At 37.0% G+C, this 13,538-nt stretch overlaps 1 protein-coding gene across 1 annotated transcript in view; it reads left to right on the top strand.

Moving 5' to 3' along the window:
• Window positions 1–13,538, top strand: part of shank3a (SH3 and multiple ankyrin repeat domains 3a) — a 245,538-nt gene that overhangs the window by 200,398 nt on the left and 31,602 nt on the right.

Below are 13,538 nucleotides of genomic sequence, written 5' to 3'. Positions count from 1 at the left end.
TAAAGCCCAACATAATACACAAATTACTCCAAAACCATTTGAACAACCGCAAAATCCACAAATTGTCAACAAAAGTACACAAAAAAATAACACTAAGTAACAACTAAAACAAGAAACACACAAAATTTCCCATTTGACAGAAAGATACACAAAATCACATGCAAGACAACACACTAAATGTTAAAACCTTCCTTTTTACTTTTAATCACAAAATCTGAACTATTTCAGTAATAGTCGTTGTCACTAAATGACATTAAGTTGACAAAATCTGTTGCGGATAGTCGACTAAAAGCATGAGTTTATGTATTTCAAAGATGTTTTACCATTTATGAACCTGATATGTGAAGGTATTAACGCTTGTCCTGCCTTCCATGTCACAAAATCACTTTTGTTTGGATACTTTCCAAAAACCCTAACCCTTGGTTGTGATTGGATTTAAACATTTTAGTTTAGTTTTTATTAGTCGAGAAAAATAACAATGCATTTTGATGTATCATAGTTTTTGGCTAAATATGTGGCTTTACAATCCTGTAAAATAATTTCTTTTTTTGCTGGGAATGAAACAGAGACGTTCTCTGTAGTGATGTGTATGAGTATATCCTGTTTGGCTCACTCTGCTTATATTATCGGGTGTCAAATGTAAAAATTCAGTGACCATCTTCTAGATTAGGGGTTCTCAACATTACTACCATTTCTGCCACTTCTCCATCAGATTTCAATGCCTTTCCTGCACATAAACCCGTTCCACTATCTCATCATCATCTCATGGCTTACGTGCCAAAATAAATCCAAATTGCAGCTTGAAATGTTCAGCACCTCCTGTAACCTAAAGAAGGACTTCAAGAGAGAGTAAAATTGCTCAAATTAAGCAAATGATTTGTGATGTTCTACATGATATATGATACAACACTCGATACATGTGCTGTAATATGGGAGATACACTTTAACATGGAGCGACACACTTGCTGGCAGTTGTAATTCATCAAGTTAGACAACCAATTTCTGTCATAATTTTGTCACTTTTCACCCATTTTATTTCTGATTAAAACACGTATTTACATCTTTAAAATGACTCAATTCTTTGGCTCAAATAATGATAAACCTTCTCGATAACAGTAGATATTATTCAGATCAATAAATGAATGTAGTTATCACAGATTCATAGAACAATAGACCATCATTTGGCTGACTTTATGGATGAGCCCCAAAAATCCCTCCCCTTTTATTCCCCCTTATAGATGACCCTGTCTACACATGACTGTTCTTCAATGTTTATGTCTGTGTTCAACCACCTTCAGGTACAGTGGAGGTCCCTGGTCTCTGGCATCTTAATTTTGAGAACCACTGTTCTAGATTATATATTTTCAATGTTTAGCTCAGTCTTTTCACGTAAAACAACATGTTATATTTAATTTTCAACAATATGTTTATATATAAAAGGATAAATGTAAAATGACTTATACTTGAAGACATGCTGGCATTTGTCTGGGGTTAATCGCAGTCATTTACTGGTGCTAATGGAGGGAATAATGATGGGAGTATTAACTGCTCTCCCTTTTCTAATGATGCTTACAAATTACTGTGCCACTTATTTTGAAAATATTTTATTTCTTGGCTGCGACATGCGGGGATCCCTCAGCCCTGCAGCCAAAAGACTCCACCTCATTTTACGAACCAACTCCTAAATGAAACATTGCAACAATGTATCAGCAAATATTTCAACTATTTCTCCTCCGTGCCCCCTTCAGGTCCAAACCCCCTCAAGGAAACAAACACACAAACACACACTAAACCTAAAATGGGCAAATTTTTACTTGTGGCATTGAAAAGTCCTGGGGTTTTCCTCAGGCTTCTATTTCCTAACAAGCATCCAAACCTTTACTCTATGTCTCTGTTTTTTTGTGCTGGTTTACTTTACTCCCCTACTCTCTTTACACCACGGCCACAGTTGAATGACTCACAGCCACATGAATCGGCCCAGTCAGATCCAGCCTGAGCTATTTTTAGTCCAGCCCATTAAGAAGTTTTGGAGCGTGTCTGCACTCCCCCAGAATGCTTAAACAACAGTGATGCTGCAGCAGCTGACGTGAACATGGGCTCTTGGTGAGTGGCGGATCAGAGAGGGAGGAAATGACTGATAGAGGGACGCTGCATTGGAGCAGATGCAACATCATACAAGATTTTATACAGATACATTGATTAAAAACTAGTTGTAATAAAAAAAAAAACATTATTCTGACTGTAAATGTAGTTTTTATTAGGTTGGATAACGTGCATACTAATGAATGGTTTGCTGCAACTGTCGATCCATCGCCATGCATCATCATCTTTTCCCCCTATTAGTCCAAAGGTGCGTTCACACTGAAAGAACCTAGAGCATTTAAAACGTTTGAAATGCTTTAGAAATTTGGTTGCTCTGATAGTCCTCCCTGTTTGGTCGGTGTGAACACAAAAACAAAGTCCAGAGCGGATCAAACAGGCAAATTCTAGAGCAATGGTTTCTGTCGGTCTCTGAGCGTTTCCAATCAAAGTCTAGAGAGATTAGGTTCACGATGAATGCAAGCACTCTCTGCGCGGACTGACAACAGGAAGTATCGGCGATAACGTTGAGCACACGGCATTGTGGGCGATCAGTAGAGCCGGTGACGTGCATTAATGGACATTAAAAGAACGGCTAGTTGCTGCTCCATTGTTGAATGTTGTAAAAGAACAAACAGAGATGGAAGACGTTTCTGAACACTCTAAAGCACTGGCTTTGACCCATAGAGGAGAGCCTCTTCTTCAGGTTCCTGTTTCTCTGCCTAGAGAAGTCTCTACTCCAGTAATGGAGCCCTCAACTGATTAGCTCAAGGTAACTGGGCCAGAGGCTGTTTGGGGCGGATCAGAAGTTGTATCTTTGAACGCAAACCAATCCAAACCAAGGTGATAGTATTATTGGATGTCCTTCAACCATTTGAAACAAGTCATGACTAAACCAGTGTGAAAGTAGCCTAATTTGTACTGAGAGCAATGTACTCAGACACACTAGTTCTCCATAACCTCTACCATAATCCTCAGGGATCACAAGTTGTTCCTCGGCCCTCAAACAGACTAAGTCCTATAGGTTTCACTCAGGTTGTAGTACCGGTGTACGATTGTAAATGGATCCTCATAGAATATGGACCCACAGGTTCATTTTCAGCTAAATAATTTTCACCCCATCTAAAGAATATGGACCCATCTATAGAATATGCACTATGTCAATAGAATATGGACCCATCTATAGAATATGCACTATGTCAATAGAATATGGACCCATCTATAGAATATGCACTATGTCATTAGAATATGGACCCATCTATAGAATATGCACTGTCAATAAAATATGGACCCATCTATAGAATATGCACTGTCAATAGAATATGGACCCATCTATAGAATATGCACTATGTCAATAGAATATGGACCCATCTATAGAATATGCACTACGTCAATAGAATATGGACCCATCTATAGAATATGCACTATGTCAATAGAATATAGACCCATCTATAGAATATGCACTATGTCAATAGAATATGGACCCATCTATAGAATATGCACTGTCAATAGAATATGGACCCATCTATAGAATATGCACTATGTCAATAGAATATGGACCCATCTATAGAATATGCACTATGTCAATAGAATATGGACCCATCTATAGAATATGCACTATGTCAATAGAATATGGACCCATCTATAGAATATGCACTATGTCAATAGAATATGGACCCATCTATAGAATATGCACTGTCAATAGAATATGGACCCATCTATAGAATATGCACTATGTCAATAGAATATGGACCCATCTATAGAATATGCACTATGTCAATAGAATATGGACCCATCTATAGAATATGCACTATGTCAATAGAATATGGACCCATCTATAGAATATGCACTATGTCAATAGAATATGGACCCATCTATAGAATATGCACTATGTCAATAGAATATGGACCCATCTATAGAATATGCACTATGTCAATAGAATATGGACCCATCTATAGAATATGCACTATGTCAATAGAATATGGACCCATCTATAGAATATGCACTATGTCAATAGAATATGGACCCATATTCTTGATTAATTTCTTCTTTTTTTCATTGAGAAAGATGATTTAAATTTTGCCGTTGTCAGCTGTCTGACGTTAGCTAATCTGTGAAAGCAATTAGCACTTGTAAGTGGGAAAATAAACAAATCGGTTTCTATTGGCAAAACACTTTTTCACCAAATAATGATACAATGGTAACATTCATATTATTTCCTCGCCTTCCCACTCACGTTATCAGCATTACAAAGATGTCAAAGACATGTTGGTAAAACTGTCCTTCTTTTCTTATCCATTCAGAGAAGACAATGTTGTGTCATGTTTTCATGTTAAACTTTTCTAAAACATGTCAGATGAACTGGTTTAAAGCATTTGACCAATTTAACAATATTGAATCAATATTTTTTAAAAATTTTGTAAGTTTTTTTTTTTTTTTTTTTTTTAATCTAAAATTTTTTTTGAATGAATCCACAAAATTGCCCTCAAATTAAGTAAAAACCTACCACAAATTTCCTGAAGATCTTGTAAGGATTGATATTTTTCACTTGTTGCTTGGATATTGTCAGTGTTTTACATACTTTACATATAGTTATTGCATGGAATTGCAAATTACGGCACATTACATGTTGAAATTCCTCATTTTCCAGAACTATTTTTTTTAAGAAATAGAGTAAATTATATCAAGTGTTTAATGTTTGTAAGGTTAAAATGTGTCCAACCTATACTTTGTTTTCTTTCACTCATTTCCCTCACCTCCACGTCGTAGTCTCTGTATCTAAGTGTCTGTATCTCCATCCCTCTTCTTCAGTGGACAGTACAAAGTGCTGTGTATCCTTAGCCCCTCCCATTTAACTAAACCTAGTGGGGTGGAGCCACAGTTATTGACCAATAACTTGTGGCCAATGAACAAAACCAAAATCTAATAGTCCCAACTTTTGATATGGTGTACATTAGCGGTTTTTGTCATGCAAATGCACAACTTTAGCGCACCCCTAAATATTAGATCAACCCTGACATTTTTTAATTAAAAAATTAAAGGGAAAAAAGTCCTGTTTTTAATTACCTTACATGGCCAGACAGGGGTTCCAAACTCATTTTAGTTCAGGGGCCAACTACGGAGCAGTTTATTTTCAGTGGGCCACAGATTTTAAATGGAAAAATGAGTAATTTACCATTATTTATAATAAACTATCCCCATGACCTTGAAAACTGGAACAAGCGGGTCAGAAAATGGATGGATGGATAATGAATTATAAAATATGTCTGCCACTGATGATATTAAAGCAATAAGTGACAGATATCAGTCCCTGTAGGATCTTCACTTTCAATTTATTTGATTTTGTGCAGTTGTTTTATGTAATTGGGGGAAATTTTGTTGAATAATTTAAAGAAAATTACAGGATTGGGGAAAAATTTAGAGTTCTTTTAACATTTTGAGATTAAAAATGATCAGCCATCATGTGATATAGGCATGAGGGAAATGTGACATGCTAATATTGTGGAGTTTCATTGAATTTGTGTATTATTTTGGAGATATCTACAACTGAATTAGTTGGTTATTTACATACATAGTTTTCTCTTTTTTGCTTTCTGCTCCAGGCCAAATTTGACACTCTAAAGGGCCGGATTTGGCCCCCGGGCCTTGAGTTTGACACTTGTGCAACACGGTAACCAATATTATTAACTAATTTGTTTTCTAAACCGTGTAGGCGTACAGCTTGTACAACTGTATATCACGGTGCGATTTTAGTCACTGATTCACATGCTACATTTTCTGTAGCATAAGCTCGAGTGAACGCTAACGTGACTGCAGTGCAACTGCATTTAAATTAATCAATCTTTGTTCCTGCACTTGAATACACACACACACACACACACGCACGCACGCACGCACACGCACACACACACACACACACACACACACACACACACACGCAGTGTGTTATTGTCGGTATAATGTGCAGAGTCAGAACATAGATTAGCACAGCCAACTAATCCATCTTTTTAGAAAGAGAGAGTGAAGAAATGACAGAGACAATAAAGCACAGGTTCGGGGACCTGCTTTTGGTATTAAAATAAAGTTGAGTCAGCGTTTTAGAGAGCAGCTCAGTACAAGTCCTGCCATTTAACCCTGTTTGTAAAAAAACAGTGACCTACAGAGAGACATGTCTCAAGGTGTGTGTGTGTGCGTGCGTGCGTGTGTGTGTGTGTGTGTGCGTGCGTGCGTGCGTGCGTGCGTGCGTGCGTGCGTGCGTGCATGTGTGTGAGTGAGAGGAGGAAGAGGTTGGCCACAGACTGATGGCCACTATCTGTACTTTTCATCAGAACTCAGTGAAGTGTGTTGAGCGCTCTCTCTCTCTCTCTCTCTCTCTCACTGAAGGGCAGATCCATATCAAATCATAATGGATGGTGCTGCTTTTTGAACACTGAATCAAAGCTGAATCTGCTCTGACAAGCTAGCTGAGACAAATCACATTTGACAGAGGCACTGATGGGCACTAGCAGGCAGAACCGTGGCCCTAAGTGAGTTGGGATCCACGGGTCCCCAAACTCACCCCATCCCTAATGTATCATCGGTACAAACTGATCGTATAACAACATGCATTTAACTTGATGACCTTTTTTTTAGTATGAAACAATGTACTGTAAGTATAGTTACAGTACTTTGGCTGAACTGTATAAAAGAAGAGGAAAAAAATCAACCGTTAATAGATAAATATTCACGGGGAATAGTGGGAACAAACTGGAACAAAAATGGAGTAAAGCCACTCACATGTCTAGCGTAAAACACAGTAAAGACACTTCTATGCATTCGTCTACAGAACTCCACATCCCACAATGCAATGCAAAAAACTTGACAACCGCCGTGTTGTAAATGTTTTACTAATGTACTACTCACTAAGTTTGACGTCAAAATTAGTATGTAGTGCGTTTTCATTAGATAGTATGAAAAGATTGAGTACCTGGATGTATGCTATATGGGGACATTTTTTATGTATGCATGGTGGGCACACTATAGTCATACTCAACCACATGATGCATTGCAAGCGGAACGTAAAATCATCCTGGGACCAGCGTCAAGCTAAAAATTAAACATCCCCCAAAATAAAAGCATCTCTTTCATTAGTGTTTTTTTTAAACTATTTTGTAAATAGGGCTTTTGTTTTGAAGTTAGCTGGAAGCTTGGTCAGTAGCACAATGAAGGACAACATAGACTCCCCGAAATGTGAGTTTTTTGGATCAAATGACCACATGTTGTAATTCTACTTCAGAGATGGGCAACTTTTACCAAAGCAGGGGGTGTGTGTGTGTGTTTCTGTTATTTTTGTTGTTGCTTTTGAATTTTTGTTGTGGTTTTATGGGTTTTTCTACAATTCTTGTCTAATTTTATTGTTGATTTATGTATTTTTGTTGTTTTGTGTGTTTTATGTAATTTTCGTTAATGTTTTGTTATTTTGTGTGTTGTTTTATGTGTTTGTGGAATCAATTTGCATTTTTTTTTTTTTCGTTTTGTATATTTTTGTTGTTTTGTATGTTATGAGTCAGTTTGTGTTTTGTAGTCATTTTAGTGTATTGCTGTTTTTCCAGTGATATATTGTATTTTTGCTATATCTTTTCATATATTTATGTCATTTTGGGTGTTTTCAGAGTCATTCTGAGCTTTCACTTTGGGGGCCTCACAAAATTAGACAAGGGCCGCATGTGGCCCCAGGTGCCAGTCTGATTTACTTGGTCACATAGATATTTAGCTTCAGTGTTATTCAGGTTTTTATCGTTGTCGGATCCAAATGCATCTTGGGAAACTAGGAAGTATACTGCAGTGGGAAAGCTCATCATCATTAACATGTATATAGTAGACAGTATATACTCATTACGTTTGTAGTGTATAGTACGTTAGTGTGCCACAGTGGAGATCAAAATAAAATTTTGAGCAATAAAAGTTCAACCTTTTACATTTTTTTGGAGCAAATTATCTTATTATTATTTAATAAGATAATTATCTAATTATTATTATTATTATTATTATTATTATTATTATTATTATTATTATTATCTTAATTAACTTATATGGAGACATTTAAAGGTGTAGATCAGGGGTCTGCAATCTGCGGATCTGGAACCTAATGTGGCTCTTTGACTCTTTTGCAATGGCTCCCTATAGCTTTAAAAAAAACTTGAAATTAACAGTTATTTTTTCACAGAAGCTATTAATGATTAATGACAAATAAAATCAAGATATAACAATTTGTTAACCTTAAATAAATCACGTTGTGCAATGACTCAGCTTCATCTCCTGCAACATCTACAGACCATCAACTTTCCTGCATCTGTGACTAACCTTAAGTTTTAAATCCCTGGTAAATAACTAAACCAACAAAAACACTATTCTGGAAGAAAATATAGATTTTAATTGTGTGGGAACAGATTCATTTAACCACCAATGTGCAGGTTGAATATGCATGTTTTATGTGTGGCATTTATGTGTTGATCACATGATCATGTGTTATCACATTCAAGTTACTTTTGTAGCCTTTCAAACACATTAACTAAAAAAATCTTCTTTATATAACATTGTCTTCATGTAAACTGAGATACGTAAGAATTTGAAGATACAAGATAGTGTTTTATTTCTTGATGTCAATTTATTTATTTTTTATTTTAAACTGTTTTTAAGTTTCCATGATCAATAAAAATCAAGTCAAATTAAATCAAACAATGTTCTATAGAATATTAACAGTATAGAATTTAATACACTGTATTGTCTTCATTGAGAAGATATTTTTACCGGCTCCGTAAGGACTTTAATCCAGGTGAGATGAGGCAAAATGGTTCCTTTGAGAATAAAGGTTGCAGACCCCTGGTGTATATTATCCCTTTCTTTTTTACTTACACAGCAGCAATAATCCCTCTTAAAGGCTCCTTCAGTGTGTGTGTGTGTGACAGAGGGGGATAAATATAGAAGAGACATAGATATGTAAGATTCAGAGAATACAAGGGTTGTTTACTTTGGGATGATGTACATTGTAGAGTGAAGAAATGGTGACACACTTTGGTAGTCAGCCTGCAAGCTTTTTTTTTACTCAAAAAAAAAAAAGGTTTAAAAAGAACCCCAGAGTGCTGGAGAAATAAATGTTTCAATAGTGCTTTTATCGTCCTGGTTAAGATGAGAGGAAGCTGGGCTCTTCTTGGTGAGTGTATCAGGAAGCTGGAGAGGTGGCGGTGTGCACAAACCTCCTCCTTTTTCAAAGTCTTTAGAGCACGAGCCTGAAAGGAAAGAGCTGGGACAAAAAAATGGACTGCTGTCCTGTCACGGTGTCAGATCTGCCTGTGTGGTGTAGCACCACCATGGATGGAGTTGTAACTGTCGTGAAACCACAGCAGATATTCTGGGGTAAGTCCCAAAGACACACGCTGAGTATTTTTTTATCTGAACAATCAAAAACAGCCCTTGTGTTGTGATTAAATGATAAAGCTGTGTCAGTAATGCCTGCCTAAAATCATTTAAATGTTTCTATTTTTGGAAAACAAGTGAGCATGGTCACTCTTCATGACCGAGAGCTTTTTTTCTTTTTGCAATGGATAATCATCTTTATTCACTCCTTCTTAGCCCCACCCTTTTCCCCAAATGACAAGCATTTAAGATTATTTTGTGATTTATAACAAATATTAAAGAGAAAAAAGCTGTAAGTCAAAGACAAAAGAGAGTGTTACTGCTTTTGTTCTGTATTTTATTTTGAATTTCAAGCTTTTTTGTGACATTTTGTGCACAGCAATGATCTGCACGAATCTACTAGTTTAACTAAATACATTAGCATTACAAATAGGACTTTCAATGGATTATAAAAGTAATCAACCAATTTACTGCACAATTTTCTGTAAAAATTCTGTGATTAATCAATTTTTTTCACTTAAGACTGAAGCTTGTAATAGATATTATTTATTTATGGAAAATCATGGAATTAATGTAGAATTAATACACAGACTTAAGTGTTTCCAGATAAATAAAAAAGAGTTGTAAATCAAAGAGGAGAGCGTGACTGCTTTTGTTCTGTATTTGTATTGTATTTGTTCTGTTATCAATCCTAATGCTTTCTAGGTTATATAATATAAACAACATGGCAGTTGTTCTTGTGTTAAAACTAAAATTTAATTAATATGAACTGAAATGTGATCCCTGAGTTTTTTTTTAAAGTGAGTTTCTACATTGTCCTTCCTGTCACACTGCCATACTGTGAGCTTGACTAATTTCTTCTCGTTAAGGAAAATAAAAACCTTCCCTGTTATATTTGGGTCATTCACTTTATGAACGGACACAGAAAGATCAAAGAGGAGAATAAGACGTGGCCCTGTGAGCTCAGCTGTGCTGTGTGCAGTCAGTAAAGATTTATACGTACTTCATGAAAACCAAAGACAAATTTAACCATGGAACAGTGACGTGTCGTCAGGGTAGGCTAGGAAGGCAGTGCCTACCCAAGGGTGAATTGACATTTTGATTATTTGTTTTAATTATAATATAATTATAAATAATTTATTTTATAATAAAGATAATTTATTTTTCCATTTCCAGTAGCACCTATTCGTTTGAAAGTGTCCGCATTTTGTGCGTTTCATAGCCCAAATTACTAAACAGCGCTATTTCCTGGAAAAGCTGCACAGTCTCACTCCGCTGTAAGGCAGAGGGAGGCCACGCCCCCTCCCAAAGGCACGTTGCTCCTCTGCCTCCGTTCCCATTGCGTGTTTTTACGTGTTTGCGCATGCTGCCTTTGGCCGTAACCGCGCTATGCTAAATGCTATACGTAAATTCACAGTACATTAGTGAATAGATGCCATGTGACCACTGCTGCTATGTTCTCTAGCTAGTGGGCGGGATAACACTACAGTCAGGATAACAGCTCAAGAGATGATAGAGAAACTTTTTTTTGAGGAAAAACGACAGCTTTTAAAAGATGGAGACCAACACCTGAGCTACCAGAGCTTCAGCAAAAATAAGGTCAGAACATGTTATATACTTTCTACAGTGAATGGAACAAAAGGAAGGATTGGCTTTGTGGATGCTCCTCACTGAGGATGTTCTGAGTTGTTGTTGTTGTTGTTGTCATTTTCTCTGTGTTTCTGTGTTTCCAACACAGACAACGGATGTGCTGCCGTGTCATGAGATATATCTTGTTGGGAGAATATGGAGGCTATATTGAATAATGTTTATCTTTCTTTAATGGTGTTTATGATGTTGATTTTGTTAGATGGCTAAATGCTTGTTCATGTGGATCCTGTTGGGTTTTTTCTTTGTTATTATGAATTTTATATTTTGATAAGCGCATTGAGATGACTTTGTTGGAAATTGCTTTATACAAAAGTTGATTTGAATTGAATTAACACTTGTCAGCAGAAACATATGAAATTGTCATTGGTGGTCTCGATTTGCAACGTGTCTACCCAGCCCTAGTGGTCACTGCACGTCACTGCCATGGAAGTACATACACTGTAAAAACTGTAAATAGATTTAGATATAGACGTGACTTGCACTCCACGTCACACATTTGGCTTTTTCTCCTGTAAGGGACAGCACGTGTTAGTGACGTCTGTAGAGTGGCTTGTTTAGGGAAAGGTTTGGGTTAGGACACACTCAGAAATCCATTTAACTGTTCTTTACATGTTGTGAGAAGTAGCGAAAGCAGCGACTTCCAAAATAAGTATTTTAATACTAAATAAGCTATTATATAAAAATATATTGTTAAAGGTGATTGTGTAATTTTCCCTGGCATTGAGAAAGGCAGCACATGGATGTCCACAACGATTTCTTCTGTGAGAGAACAAAGTTCCCTGTTTTTGAAATGCTTACAAACCCCGCATCTACATTTACACTCACCAACTCCTGGAGTAAACAACACAAACGCGCAAAAAAGTTAGTTTCTTCTGCCACTGAACACAACACCATGATTCACCAACATCAACACAACACCTGAAGCATTGTGTGTTAAAGGTTCCATGTCATGCTATTTTTCACCCATCTCCATTTGTTCTAAGAACCCCAAAACATGGTATTTGAGGTTTATTGTCTTAAACTCGCATGTTTTCCAGAGTTTTATCCTCTGAAAAGTCACTTTCTGAGCAACTCTACACAAACAGGCTGATTTGACTTATGATGAGTGGGTGTGTCTATAAACGGGACACTGACTTCCTCCTCCCCGCACGTAGGGCCACCCACCCTGTAGCCGAACTCATGCTGCTTTATAAACATGAGACAGAGCGTGGGGGCGGGGCGTTCACAAGTACACACATAGACTGTAGAAAATACATACATAGTACTGCGCGAAGGACGCTGAATTGCTCACCTTCATGGGTGTGTCTGTTTACATGTGAGAGCTTCCTGGAGGCGTGGCTTCTACAGCTCAGTGCCGCGTCAATTTTGTTCAAAGAGGGAACACATCATCAAATTGGAGCGAGGTGTTTGTGCTCACCCTGCAGTAAGAAAGGAGCAGATCACCCTCTAACTAATGATTGAGGGAATCAATGAAAAAAACACTTAGGGCATGTGTATGAAGCCCTAATAGCACTTTATGATGTTTTAAAGAACAGAAAAGTTGATTTAGCTTAACATGGGCCCTTTAAAACAAATCAATCCAACAGGATTCTCCGTATAAATGTGAATTTGATGGTTTGTATGTATGTGTGTGTGTGTGTGTGTGTGTGTGTGTGTGTGTGTGTGTGTGTGTGTGTGTGTGTGTGTGTGTGTGTGTGTGTGTGTGTGTGTGTAAGACAGAAATAGAAGTGGAGTGGAGGTTATCTGTGCTATCAGAGCTCTCAGATGCTCCTGGCTGTACGGAAACGTCAGAAATGATGCATGAGTCGAATTTCACACTTTTTCATCAGATGATGCCAAACACACACAAACACACACACACACACACACACACACACACACACACACACACACACACGCACACACACACACACACACACACCTCATTCTTACCACCTTTCATTATTTCACAGGTTTGGATGTTTGGATTTTTTGTTGTGTTGAATGAGAAAAAGCATTAAATCATGCAGCGTTTTACCCAAATATCACTTTGAGAGCCCTTTGTGTATTTTTAACACTTCATGTTTTTTTTAAGTAACAATATCTTAGCACAATGATGCATTTTTTTATGTTAATTGCAACACTTTTGTTTCAATTTTCTTTCTTCCAGACTAGTACTTTGTGCTTTCAAAGTTAGACTGAAATTGTGACAAAACAATCTTTCCCTCGACATCAAAGGATGCATAAATAAATAGACATGAAAGACAAAACAACAGAAGAGATATGGGGTTGACCACCTTATGACCAGACAACAATAAGATCCACTATCTTATTTTACATGTTTTGTCTAATCGTGATTGAAGGAGTTCGCCAAGTGCTGTTTTGGTTAAAAACTCACAGTATCTGTATTCAACCCATCCCTGAGGAGCAGTGGG

The sequence above is a fragment of the Gouania willdenowi genome, chromosome 6, assembly GCF_900634775.1.
Source record: "Gouania willdenowi chromosome 6, fGouWil2.1, whole genome shotgun sequence".
Classification (NCBI taxonomy): Eukaryota; Metazoa; Chordata; class Actinopteri; order Blenniiformes; family Gobiesocidae; genus Gouania; species Gouania willdenowi.
This window is presented reverse-complemented; position numbering and strand designations above follow the sequence as displayed.